Source organism: Bos indicus x Bos taurus, chromosome 12 (genome assembly GCF_003369695.1).
Source record: "Bos indicus x Bos taurus breed Angus x Brahman F1 hybrid chromosome 12, Bos_hybrid_MaternalHap_v2.0, whole genome shotgun sequence".
In the NCBI taxonomy this organism is placed as follows: Eukaryota; Metazoa; Chordata; class Mammalia; order Artiodactyla; family Bovidae; genus Bos; species Bos indicus x Bos taurus.
Window position 1 is genome coordinate 29,754,184 of NC_040087.1, and position 13,618 is coordinate 29,767,801.

Consider the following 13,618-nt stretch of genomic DNA (forward strand, 5'->3'; position numbering starts at 1 on the left):
ATTTAGGACTGACTCTCAGCCATTTCCCAAAGTTTGAGTAGAACTTAGAAAATATCTTTAACTCGTCTTTATGTGCCCCCACCAGGACCCTGCATAGGTTTAATCATGTGAAATAAGGTCTTTCTGTCACATCTCATTGAATCTTAGAATATAAATAAGCTCCATTCACTCCTTCCTGCAGACAAGAGTCCCTATAATCTGTCCTTATGGCTGTGTCTTCCTGAGCAAATCTAATTTGTCCAGCAGGCATTGATACCGAATCAATCTTCTGCAGGAGGAAGGGGGCATCTGCCTGGGAAACAAGCACCTGAGGGTGTTCTTTCACAGGGTGAAGCCTGGGGATCACTGCGCAGGAGGTAGGTATGGGGAGGCTGAGGCTGTTAGGTGAGACCCAGAGCCTGGGATTGTGTTCACAGACAGAGAGGTGGCACCGGGAGTAGACCCACCACACCCTACTCAGGTGTTCATTCATTCTCACCCCAAACACTGCTGTAGTTACTGCTGCCCACCAGGCACCAAAAAAAAAGGACTTGATGAAGGTGAGAGCTGTACTAGATGTATGGACCAAGGATGAGGGCAAGATCAAGAGAGGGGTTGATTCTACCTGGCAGGGCCCAGGAAGGGTTCTCAGAGGAGGTGACCAAAGGCCTGGACTCTGAATACAGGATCAGAGCATCATTAATAAGAAGTTAGAAGATCCTGGACCAACCGTATGCAAAGGAGAAATTAGGGGGAGAGTAGAAAATTGTGTGACCAAAGAAGCTGATACCTATTTAGGGTGCTGTTTTTGTTATTCAGTTGTTGTGTCTGACTTTTTGTGACCCCATGGACTGTAGCCCACCCGGCTCCTCTGTCCATGGGGATTTCCAGGCAAGAAAACTGGAGTGGGTTGCCGTTTTCGCCTCCAGGATTTAGGGTGAGAAGGTGAGTTTTGTAAGGGATGAGACCAGAAAGGGAAAGTGGAGCCAGATAACAATAGGTTGTCTGAATTGTCTAAGAATTAGGATTCTTAGGGTACTGAGGAGCCTTTCAGTGCTTTGAAGGAGGGAAGTGGCATAATTATGCCTGAGTTTAAATAGATGCTTTCGGTTATGACCACACAGAAGAGGTTTTGAAACAGGAAGATTGGAGGCAAAGAGACCAGGAGATTGATGTAGTAGTCTAGGTAAGATTTAATGAAGGTCTGACATAGCAGGATGTCAGACATAGCAGAAATGCCAGGATGAGTTGGGGACATTTTTTAACTAGAGTCAGCAGGATTTCATGAGCTAATCTACAGAAGACGAAAGTGCGAGGCAAAGGAGTAGAAAGATGCTTTTAGTTTCTCACTTGGGTACCTCGAGGGTGATAACAGTAATGAGGTCAGAGGTTGTGGGAGAAGGAGCAGATTTGGGAGGGAATCCGATCAGTATGTACAGGTGTGAGAGCTGGACAGTAAAAAGGGCGGAGCACCAAAGAATCGATGCCTTCGAACTATGATGCTAGAGAAGACTCCTGAGAGTCCCTTGGACAGCAGGAAAATCAAACCAGTCAATTTTAAGGAAAATCAACCCTGAATACTCTTTGGAAGGACTGATGCTGAAGCTGAAACTCCAGTATATTGGTCATCTAATGCAAACAGCTGTCTCATTGGAAAGTCCTGATGCTGGGAAAGAATGAGGGCAGAAGGAGAAAGGGGCATCAGAGGATGAGATGGCTGGATGGCATAACCGATGCAATGGACCTGAACTTGGGCAAACTTCGGGAGATGGTGAGAAACAGGGAGGCCTGGCGTGCTGCAGACCATGGGGTGGCAAAGAGTCAGACACAACTGGGTAGCTGAACAACAGCAGCAGGAACTGATGAGTACAGGAGGAAACATCCTTATTGGGGCTACTTATGGAACAACCACCTAGACAAGTCCAGTAAGCAGTTAGCAGGGGGCTCTGGAGTTTTGGAGAGAAGACATTGTTAATGATTGAAATCTGAAAGCCATTAGCTCAAGGACAGGGATCAAAGCCGGAACAGTGGTTAGGAACATCTACCAATAAGTGAGAAGGTAGGAATTTGAACCCAAGCCTTTAGCTCACTTCCACAAATGTGTGTTGAGCACCTGCTATGTTCCAGGGCCAGCGGTTTGCTGACGATTCCAAGGTGAATAAATAGAGGAGGGCCCTTTCCTCCAGTCATAAAGAAACGTAGGGATCGGCACAGCTCATTTTCTGCCGCCATGTCCAGACTTGTTGCTGAAGCCCAGTTATTTATTTTGCTTGTAGCAGGTCTCTGATGCAGCAACAGCAATAACAACTCCAAAAGTTGCTTTCCCAATTATCAGGTCAATGAGAGCATGTCTAGGGCAGAGCTCCATCCAGCCCCACATGGACCAAGTTCAGTACTACTGATCACCCTTCAACTTTTACTCTCTACGAATGGTTTGGCTTTGTTGAGAGGCAAAGTGTTATGTGTCAGGGTTGTATGCATTTGGTTAAGATGAACATAGCAGCTCTCCCAGCTTTCCAAGTGGCTCAGTGGTAAAGAATCTGCCTGCAATTCAGGACACCTGGGTTCAATCCCTAGGTCAGGAACATCCCCTGGAGAAGGAAATAGCACCCACTCCAGTATTCTTGCCTGGGAAATCCTATGGACAGAGAAGCCTGGCAGGTTACAGCCCAGGGAGTCCATCAAAATGTGTTGCAGTAAAATATCAACAACTTATTACCTGAAAAGAAGAATTCAATGAGATTTTTCTTTGTTTTTCCATAGTTCTCTGATTTTCCAATTTTTTGTATTTTCCAAATGAGTATATATTGTTTTGCACAGAATAATGATGTGGGACACAATAAAAATATTTTAAAGAGACTTTCCTGATGTGTTATCTAGAGGCTTCATTTCATGCATTTTCAAACACCTGCATTTCTTAATGGATAATTTACGCACTATCAGAATGCCAGAGAAAGACATCAAAAAGTGAACAGAAAAGAATAGCATTCATTGTAATACCAAACATTGCTAACTAGTGGAGAGTTAGATCTTTTCATGTGTTGTTTCCTTTTCATTAAAAAGTATTAACCAGGCAAACATAATCAAGTCTAGCAAAGATATCTTCAGTCTTTTTTATATTGTTGGCTTGTTTACACAGTTGTGTTCATACAGTAGAGTTTTCATTCTGCTTTTCTTGTTTAAGACCATTTATATGTATATGTGGTGTTGGAGAAGACTTGAGAGTCCCTTGGACTGCAAGGAGATCCAACCAGTCCATTCTAAAGGAGATCAGCCCTGGGTGTTCTTTGGAAGGAATGATGCTAAAGCTGAAACTCCAGTACTTTGGCCACCTCATGCAAAGAGTTGACTCATTGGAAAAGACTCTGATGCTGGGAGGGATTGGGGGCAGGAGGAGAAGGGGATGACAGAGGATGAGATGGCTGGATGGCATCACCAACTCAATGGACGTGAGTTTGAGTGAACTCCGGGAGTTGGTGATGGACAGGGAGGCCTGGCATGCTGCAATTCATGGGGTCGAAAAGAATCGGACACGACTGAGTGATTGAACTGAACTGAACTGATATGTATATGTGTGTATATATATATATATATATATATATAATGTTTCAGAAATTGTTTTTGTAAGTATTATTTTAAGCCACTGTTTTTTTCATCAAGTGGATATATTATAGTTTGTCTCGACATTTCTTTGCTCTTAATCTCTTATGTTATTTCCAGTTTTTTCTTATTATAAACAATGCTGCAATGAACATCCTTGCACATTAAGTTTTTAATCCAAACTCTCAGAAATGGAATTATTGAGATAAGTGATATGACAATACACAAGGCTCTTGAAACATGTACCATTGTTTTCCAAAAGAATTGTACCCAATTGTCTTCTCACCAGCTGTAAATTCTCATGGTTTCCAATATTTGGTCCTAGGGGTTTGATACCTCAGCTATCTATATTTGTAGTTCTTAGATTACAAATGAAGATAAAAGTTTCGATGTGATGTTATCATTCAAATTTAGAAGACTGTTCATAGCAGAACAATAACCCATGGGTGAGTCTGTGGCTATGTTTGCAGTTCAAGCAAGATAATCAAGATCTTGCCATCCCCATATGCTCCCTTTGGGGTGACGTCACCGGCTCACAGGCTCAGTTCCTAAGGTTTGGAGGTTCAAGTCATCCAGACCCAGAGAGCTTGACTCCAATTAACCAAACTCAGCAGACTGAAAGCCAGTTCTCCACCAGCATAACCCCCATCCTTGGATTTCCTGTCAGCATGCAAAGACATGCAAGTTTTCCCCTCTTAACAAACAAATAATTTTTGAGCATTTTTATCTCTCTCCTTTTAGCTGCTCTCCCATCTCTCACTTTCCCTCTTTAGACAAACTTCCTGAAAGGACCATCTAAACTCCTGCCTACCATTCACTCTTCAAGACTTTACCACCAGACCTCCACCCTATCACACCACTGTAACTGACCTTCCTGACTCCCCAGTGATCTCCATGCTGCCAAATCTAACAGATGCTTTCTGTCCTAATCTCACTAGACAACACTTTTGCTGAAATTCTTCCCTCCCTTAGCTTGTGAAGAAGTTGCACAGACAGTGCATAGTGCTAGGTTTTAGTTTAAAACTCAGTGCTGACCCTTATTGGCCCTGTCATCTTCACCTCTCTGGTGCTTGACTTCCTCATTCTTAAAATCCATGCAAGGTAGGAGAAGGCAGAACAGTCACGTGACTCCTAGCTCAGCTGTTGCCGCCTTATCACCTGGATTCCAGTTCCATGTCCAGCTGTGATCTTGAGCATCTGGCTCCTCTCTGCTCCAGTTTCCTCCTCTGTAAATGGTGGGACTTTGTGAGGGTTCGATGAACTACCGCCAAGTCTTCTCAACAGTGCCTGGCCTTCAATAAGTGCCCTTTAAGAGTTTGCTTTATGCCTATAAGAGGAGACTTCTGTAAGAGTCACATGAGATGCTGTCATCGCATCTGTTAGCAGAGCACGGATGGTCATGCCAGCTCCCCGTCGTCTGCTGGTCTTCCTCCCGCTACTCGGGCCACTTCTTTCCGGAGTCCCAGGGTTCTGTCCCTGGCCACCTTCTCTTTACCTAGGAGACCTGGTTTAAATCCTGGCTCCAGATCCTCAGCCCCAACTTCACTGATGATTCTCGAATCTCTAGCTCCAGACCAGCCTCGTTTTCAGATTCTCTGACCAACATCCCCAACTCCTTACTAAACTCTCCCGGGGGGTTTCTACTGGCACTTCTAACTCATCAACTTCCTTCCCCGCTCCAGACCTGCTCTTTCTCCCCTGTTCCTCATTCCAGGAAGCATCACCATCCTTCAGTTCAAGACTTCAGAGTCATCCCACCCTCTTGCTTCCTTCCTTCCCACACACCCTCCCACACTGTCCCTCTGCCCCATCCTCCCCGCCAACTGGCTGCCTCCGCCTGCAGGCTCTGCTGCAAATCCCAGGAATCTCCTGTTTTCTCCCCAGGCCTACTGCAGTTGTTCACTTCACTTTGTATCACTCTCCCCTGGACTAGTTGAGTAACTGCCACGCTGGCCTCAGCCCCCATCCCACCTCCACCTTATGGCATTCAGATGAATTGTGTTGCTTCCCCTACATTAGGGAGGGGCCCCCATCCAATGGGAATGGTGTCCCCCAGAAGGATGGCTGTGTGAGGACAGAGCAAGAGGGTAACATCTATAAGCCCAAGAGAGAACACAGGAGGTAACTAAACTGTGACACCTTGACCTTGGACTAAAGAACTGTGAGAAAAACCAATGTCTGTTGTTTCAGCTCCCCCGGTCCGTGGGATCTTGTAGGGCAACCCGAGCAGACTGAGACCCCACCTCAGCCTCAGGTCTGGGCCCCCTGCTCTAGGCTGGTGGGGTTGAGCTTGCTGCTCCCCAGAGCACAGGCTGGCTTTCCATCAATGCTGAGCTCAGGCTTAAATATCACCTCCTCAGGGCAGGTTACGTGTGCTTCCTCCTCATCCCCAGGACAAATGATACCCGCTGTGCGTGCCCCTAGGCCAGGCATCGTGCCACTGATTTCCTTGTCTGTCTCTTCCACTAAACCCATGAGAGAGAGAGAGGAAAAAACCCCCAAAAAACTGTATCCAATGCCTTTTTCATTCCTAGCACAGTGTGGTTTCACAGAACACATCCAATTTATTTTTATTGAATGAATGAATAAGTGAATGAAAGGCAGCGTCATGTCATTATACATAAAGTTCTCAGAATGGTACCTGACTCTGAATACGTGCTATTGAGTGTTTGCTCAATAAATGGACAAAAAATTGCTGAGCATGCTTTGAATCACTTTTTCTTCTATTGTATCTGTTGAAGTCTTATGAGAGCTAAACTAAGAACATATGGGAAAATAAAAGCCCAGATTTGCAAAGAGATTTACTCATGCAAAGCAGTTCAAACTCGTAGTTATTGCACTGATTCTCGACAACTTTAGTCATGGCTGAGCCAGAATGGAAAATTTTACCTCCTTCACTGTGTGCTGACCTCACTGGGCTCTGACTGTGTTCATCTCTGAGCTCACTGTCTGCCCAAATAAACACTCCCTTTCCACGGCAGAGTTCACAGGCAAGCCTACCCAGGCCAGTTGGTTCATCCCGTTACGTTCTTTGGAGCTTTGGTTAAAACCTCTTTAATTGCTGGTGGGGCACTCAGTGATGTGGGCAATGAGGCAAATGTGGGTTAGGATGTGGCAGCCGGAAGCATCTAGCACAGGAGAGAGGCTGGAGGAAGGGAGATGACTGGAGAAGAGCACTGTGTTGATGAGAACCAAGTGTGAGAACAGAGGGCCAATTCAGTTCTACAGACGCTGATTGAAGGCTTGCCTGGGTTAGGTGCTTGGGAGGCAAAGACGCCTAAGACCTGTTCCCTGCTTCCAGGGATCTGGAACCAAGCCAATTCTGAGTATTCAAAGCCTAAAATATTTACATCCGACGTGGGAATATAATGCTGTACATATGCAGCTTACGTAATGTTGTAAACCAGCATTACCTCAATTAAAAAGAAATATTTATTTTTAGAACATAATAAAATATTTACTGCCTGGCCCTTTACAGAGAACACATGCCAGTCTCTGCTTGGGGTCCAGACTGGGGTCTGGAGTGAGTTTCCCTCACCAGGGCACCTCCCTCTCCTGGAGGCAACTCTCTGCCCCCCACCTCTCCCACAATCTCTCCAGAGCTACCCACCACCCCTCAGCCATGGAAAAGACTCCAGACCACTAGAGAATAAAAGCTAGCCCCCAAACCCAAACCCTCAACCCCCCAAACACTTCTCTCAAATTAAAAAAAGTAACCTGACTTCATGGCCACTTTCGCCTTCTTTGGTAGTTTGGTCCACGCATTCATTCACCCAGTCATTCATTCATCCCATAAACACGGCTTGAGCCCCTTGGCCCTGGTGCTTTCTAGGGTTGGGGGAGAGAGTGAGAAGTAGACCTTCACCCTCCACAGAGTCAATAGTTACCTCCAGTCTTAGACTCTGATCTGAATGGTCAAGGCACAGACTTGGCACTTGGGTAGACCTGGGTTAAGACCCTGATTCGGACCCTTGTGAACTCTGCCTGCGTGAAAGTAACTAAATGAGCCAGCCCTGAGATAGTGAAAGAGTGGAGTCACTTTAACCCCTTCTCATTTCTGTGCATAGCCCTTTGCACAGGGCGGCAGGAGTGGGAGGTGGGGGATGGCATGGGGTGGGAAGTGGGGTGGGGGAGTGGTGGGGTGGGGTGGGGGAGAGGCGCACAAGCCCCACCCCAGAGAACTGTCATCTCCATCTCCAGAGACCAGAGAATCCAGCCAGCCACACCTCCGCGTTGATAAAGCCAACACAGATTTAGAGAAAACAACCCCGGGTGTGTTTTCCCTTTTTAAAAAATTTAATACTGGAAAACACTGCACTATTTCCAGGCCCCTTGGTATTTGTTACAATCTCAAGAGCCAAAATGATTTGAGTCAACAACAAAAAATGAGAATTTTCCTCTCACCACTCACCTCTGGGATTCTGAGAAAATGCGGAGCAGAAATAATAAGGATCTTGGCAATGCTGGGCTGACAGCAGTGGGAAGAGGGACCCAGCTGCCAGTCCCAACGTCAGGCCTCTGGAATGCTGGGCCCTAGTGCAGTAATCCTTTTCAAAGAAGAAGAAAAAAAAAAAGGCCCAGCACAGAATGTTCAGAAAGAAGTGAAATTTAACAAACAACAACAAAAAAAACAAGACATTTTGTGTCTTTGGGAGGCTTTACAATCAAGGGCTTAGCAGAGGCGGGGGTTAGGAAAACTTGCCCTTCCTTAATCCTGTTTTGACCTGTAAATTACCAGAACAGCCCAAGGAGGGGGAGAATGGCTACTTCCTTATCACTTTGGACAACTCCACAGCTTTGAAAAACTTGTAATTCCATTACCAGTAAGCGATGTGTGCTAAACGCGGAAAAATCAGAAGACATTCATCTGATTTTTAAAATTAATACACGAAGTCTCCCCTCTGGAATTTCCCCCATCCAGAGGTAAGCACTGGTCAATGTGTGACGCCTTTCTTTCTCCTGTGTAAAGGGAGTGTGTAAAACACACTTTTTCACCCAGTGTAGCTGCACGGGTAGTTAAGCTAATGTGCCAAGTGCCAATGAATGCGTGGACCAGGCTCCCTGAGGCCCCACGACCTGGTCTGGAATCAGGCTCTGCCCTCACCAGCTGTGTGGCTTCAGGCATGTGCTCCCCTCTTTCTGCCTCAGTTTCCTCATTCTCTGCCTCAGTTTCCTCTTTCGTGAAGCAGAGTTCTTTACAGCACCCACTTGACAGGGTTGTACTGAGGACTGCGTGTGGTGTGTGTGCTCAGTCGCTTCAGTCGTTTCCGACTCTTTGCAACACTATGGATTGTATCCCGCCACGCTCCTCTGTCCATGGGATTCTCCAGGCAAGAATACTGGAGTGGGTTGCTATGCCCTCCTCCTGGGGATCTTCTCCACCTAGGGACTGAACCCACATCTCCTGCATCTCCTGATTTGCAGGCAGATTCTTTACCCACTGAGCCACCTGGAAAACCCATAGCGAGGATTAAATGAGTTATTATATGTAAAGAATTAAGACAGGAACTAGCACTGCTGTGTGTGCGCGTATTCATTAATATATACACGCATTTATCTTAAATAAAATTACATCAAACTATTCATGGCATTTGGTAGCCCTTCTTTTTACGGGTTAATTATAATGACGATATTATAATTATTGTCAGTATTTTAAGTTGTTTCTCATTTCTCACTATTATTAAAAAAAAAGGTACTGCCAAGTTTTTGCACTTAAATCTTTGGCAACTTGTCTAATATTGCCTAGAATTCATTGCTTGAAACTGAGTCAGATGCTATGCCTTTTTAAAAGGATTTTGATACATAATGCTGAATTATTCTACAACAGGTTTTACCACTTTAAATTTCCAGTAGCATAGTATGAAGGTGACTTTTTTTCCTAAATTCTTGAAAGTACTGGATACTTTCATCCTATTCCATTTTTTTCCCCCCATAAGGTTGGGGAGTTTTATTGTTTTAATTTTTATTTATTTTGTTAACAGGAAGGTTAAACATTTTTGTTTATATTTATTGGCTACTTCATTTTTCCCTTGGAAATTTGCTATTTATGTCCATGTTAACATATGTATTCTTATTGGTTTGTAACCACTCTTTATATATTCAAAATGTTCCTTATATTTTTAAGTTTATTATCTGTCTTTCAGATCAGATCAGATCAGTCGCTTAGTCGTGTCTGACTCTTTGCGACCCCATGAATCACAGCACGCCAGGCCTCCCTGTCCATCACCAACTCCCGGTGTTCACTGAGACTCACGTCCATCGAGTCAGTGATGCCATCCAGCCATCTCATCCTCTGTCATCCCCTTCCCAAAGCATATCCAAGTATATTTTTTATCATTGAGAAGTTTTTTGTATGCATGTATATTTTAAGTACTCAAATCCAGCAATATTTTCCACTATGATTTTTGTCCTAAAAGTCATTGTTATAAATCCTTCTCTACTATCATCTCTCAAGTTACAACAATCTATTTTCTCCCAAAATACTTACAATTTCATTTTTACATTTGAAAATTAAGTTTATATCAAGCAACTTGCAGCTAATATGTATGGTTTCTCCTGCAGATTCAGTAATTAGATAGACCGATCATCATCCAACGTGCTTGATTGTTTTGAACATCAGTGTTCTCTTCCAAAAACTGAAAATGATGAAATAGCCTCTGTTTGTGATTGAGATTGTATGTATTTTGAAAAGTATTAAGTGACACAGCGGTGTACATAATTATAACCGAATTCAACTTGAAGATGCGAAAGGCGTGAGACACAGAAGAAAGGTTTGAGAATTTCTCTCAAGACTTTGGGAAGTGAGACATCTTCAAGTCTAAGATTCCCTAATTCTGAATGACCAATAAGCTTACAAAAGCCCAGAGCAGGGAGGCATTTGGGATTTTATAGCATAAATATATGGCTTAAATATGTGAATTGACACTTTATGCCTTTAGATATCACAGAACTGACTTTATATGCTGTCTAAAAGCAAACAAACAAAATTCAAGTTTTATAATTTAAAGAATTAGAAGTAGTTATTATTACATGGGCTTCCATGGTGGCTCAGATGGTAAAGAATCTGCCTGCAATGCAAGAGACCCAGGTTCCATCCCTGGGTCGGGAAGATGCTCCAAGAAGGAAATGGCAGCCCACTCCAGTATCTTGCCTGGAAAATCCCATGGACAGAGGAGCCTGGTGGACTATAGTCCATGGGGTCACAAAGAGTCAGACATGACTGAGTGACTAACACTTTTCACTTTCTTATTATTACATATTTCAGCTAAAACACACACACACACCAAAAAAACCAAAAAACTTCCATTTGATTCTCCATAAACCTCATGGCAAATTTATTAGTGTTATGCAAGACTGTCACTTTTGTTGCTCAATGTTTGCAAACTCTCACCTTGTTATTTTCTCTAAATCAGGATATGTATGCTCAGTCGCTCAGCCATGTCTGACTTTTGGCGACCCCATGGACTGCAGCCTGCCAGGCCCCTCTGTCCATGGAATTCTCCAGGCAAGAATATTAGAGTGGGTTGCCATTTCCTTCTCCAAATCAGAATAGTGCAGATAAGGGATAGGTCAGAAGTGGTTGGTGGGGCCATCCCTTTCAGCCTCCGTGTTCTGGGCTCTGTTCAGAGCTTCCACCCACACCTGGTAACTTTGCACCAGGATTCATCCTCAGAGAAAGGGGGAGGGAGTAATGTGGGAGGAGTGGGGGAGGGTGAGCCCACAGCCACCCACCCTTCTGCTTTATCCTTGGTCCTTAACAGGAATAAATCATGCCATGGACAGCTGACGTGGACTCAGCTTCAGAGACACATTACCCAAGGGGAAACAGCACAAGTTCATGAGTAAATAGTTACAAAACCATTTTCAGCGTTTCTGAAAGGCTTCCGAGAACCCAGTGAATAATCCTCAGTCATCCATCTATTTTATCGTTCGTTTGCTCAGGTTCCTGCAGAACACTACCAGAAACATGAGGCACTTCGGGTGGTTTTCAAGGATGTGAACTAAGGCTCTCTCATTTTCTCAGATGGAGGTAGTAAATTTAGCAATAAGAGGTACACGAGGGCTGTGTTGCACCCTCATTATGCAGCTGTGATTGAATTTGGGGTAAGAAATTTTGGTGCTTTGGAAAGTACCACACGTTCTTCATTTGCTTTTTCCTTTCTGTGCTATTGAACACTTTTCTGAAATCTTTTTCTGATAAGAAAAGCAAGAAGTGTGACAACACTTTTTTAATGAGCCCGAGTTTGTCCTCCTTATATAAAAAGTACAAAAAAACAAAAAAAAAAACCAGCTACCATTTCCTGCATGCCTGGTATACACCGGTAAGGAGTCTGACTGCAATGCAGGAGACCGGGGTTTGATCTCTGGGTTAGGAAGATCCCCTGGAGAAGGAAACGGCAACCCACTCCAATATTCTTACCTGGAAAATCCCATGGACAGAGGAGCCTGGCAGGCTACAGTTCATGGGGTTGCAAACAGTTGGACATGACTGAGTGACTTCACTTCACTTCACATCTGACTGCCACACACCCTGTTAAGGTAAATATTATCACTGTTTTCTAGGTGAGGAAAGGAATTTCAGAAGGATTAAGTAACCAGCCTGAATTGTCAGGGGATTTGAACCCAATCTCCCTCTAAAGGGTTTTCTCTTTCCACTCACTACTTAGGGCTGACTTTCCTAAACTTGACCTACGAAATGGCATTTAACAGACAGCTTTCTCTTTTCTCCACTCTCATGCAGGACAGGAAAAGGGGAAAAAAACCTTGCTGAGTCTTTAAATCATGAAACGATTTTCATCATCGATTCTGTGATTTAATGCTCTGAGGTTTCTATTAGATATTAAGGAATTACATTTCTTGGTTGTGCCTTTTTTCTGTTCCACATTCTGTCCTTGGGGAATTACAGTTCAGGCTGTTTTCCTGACTACTTGGTGAATGCCTCATTTCCGCAGGGTAATCTTCCTTCTACTTTCTTGTTACTCTAAAATCTAACAGAATTTCAAATCCATGTATTGCCTTCTCCCATTAAGTATGGACTGCTGATCTACTATGACATACACTAAAATAGGAAAAGTCCGTCTTCATGGTTCCCCGGAGAGTTGTATGAACGGACATTCTAACAAACTGTCAGAAAGAGACTCAGACTTTGAGGAGACTGTAATTCAGTATTTGTGAAATCTTCAGCTGCACAGAGCTCTTACAACATACAACCACTGACGTTTCTTTCTACCCGAGAGGTATGTACTCCTGAGTTCAATGAGGCAGAAACCATGGATATGAGCTACAGAAAAGAGATTTTAAAACACAAAGATTCATCTCTAGCAAATCATTGCAGGCTTTTAAATAATCTCTTAACAATTTGAAATTTTTGAAAAAGAATAAGAAAGACTTCAACGATTTTCTCTTTTTTTTCACGTGGGAGATGCTGGCACAAAGAGTATTTCATTTGAACGTGTATCCTCATGACTGGTACATAGTAGGCATTTGATAAATATTTTTGGGGGGAAAGGAATGAATAATTAAGACAAAGATTATTACTCTTTTTTAAAATTTATTTTTAATTGAAGGATAATTGCTTTACAATATTGTGTTGGTTTCTGCTGTACAATCAACATGGTTCAGCCATAGGTATATATGTCCTCTCCCTCTTGAGCCTCCCTCCCACCTCTCCCCATATCACCCTTGAACAAAGATTATTACTCTTTATACTATTTCAGTTTTGTTCTTCAATTTATTTATTCAACATTTATTCTACCCAGTTGACAAGTATGGTAAAAGATGCTGAGAATACAGCACACTGCCTGTCCTAACATAAGTTTTTAACTTAACCATCTGTTTAACCTAGGGCAATGCTTTCGTGGTCCTTTCTTCATATAAGATGAGAAGAATTACAGCTTCTCTGAATATGTTGTGAGAATGAAGCAGGATAAGATGATTCGTAAACTGTTTAGTTGTCTATTAATATATCATCAATAAATGCTATCAGAATGCAAGTAACAGAAGATCTCACTCAAAATGGCTTAAACCACCAAGGAAATTT